Genomic DNA, 202 nt, shown 5'->3' with positions numbered 1-202 from the left:
GCACGATTTCCTCTTTTTTTTTTTTTTTTTAGTTTTTTGTTGTTGTTTGTTTTTTGTTTAAAGAAAAACAATAGTTACATTTTTTTCATTTTTTTTCTCTTTTCTTGTTGTTTCTCTCTCTCTTTTTCATTTTCTTTTTTCTTGTCTTTCCATTCTTCAATATACATTTAATGCGTTTCTAGATGGATCTAAGGGCACTGTA

The sequence above is a fragment of the Tupaia chinensis genome, unplaced genomic scaffold (assembly GCF_000334495.1).
Source record: "Tupaia chinensis unplaced genomic scaffold, TupChi_1.0 Scaffold143610_2, whole genome shotgun sequence".
In the NCBI taxonomy this organism is placed as follows: Eukaryota; Metazoa; Chordata; class Mammalia; order Scandentia; family Tupaiidae; genus Tupaia; species Tupaia belangeri.
Note: the sequence above shows the minus strand (reverse complement) of the source record.